Raw genomic sequence first — 424 nt, 5'->3', positions numbered from 1 at the left:
ACGACTGTGATTGGTCAATTTTTAGCTTCTGACTTCTAATTTATGACTTATTGTAGAAGGCCTACAATAGGTCGCTACGAAGGTTCCGTTTTTTGCGGGCAGTTCTTAGGCAAAATTCTTAGGATTTGAAAAATAAGAAGAAAGGTAGAACACAGTTGAAATTCAATCCTAGAATTTACAGTCATCGATGTTTACTTTCTTATATTATCTCCGTTTTCTATATTCTGTTCGCATTTCATTCTTCCATTGTATCACAGTTTTCTAGATTTTTCAATTAGAATTATTAGCATCCCTGAATGGAAATGTAAAGAATTGTGAATGGTAATCTAAAGCAAGTATATGAAGATGTTATAGAGATAGGAAAAAATTGGGGACGTTAGGATTTTTAGATTACCATAATGCAAATGCAATTTAAAATTAACTA

The sequence above is a fragment of the Trachymyrmex septentrionalis genome, unplaced genomic scaffold, assembly GCF_001594115.1.
Source record: "Trachymyrmex septentrionalis isolate Tsep2-gDNA-1 unplaced genomic scaffold, Tsep1.0 scaffold114, whole genome shotgun sequence".
NCBI lineage: Eukaryota > Metazoa > Arthropoda > Insecta > Hymenoptera > Formicidae > Trachymyrmex > Trachymyrmex septentrionalis.
This window is presented reverse-complemented; position numbering follows the sequence as displayed.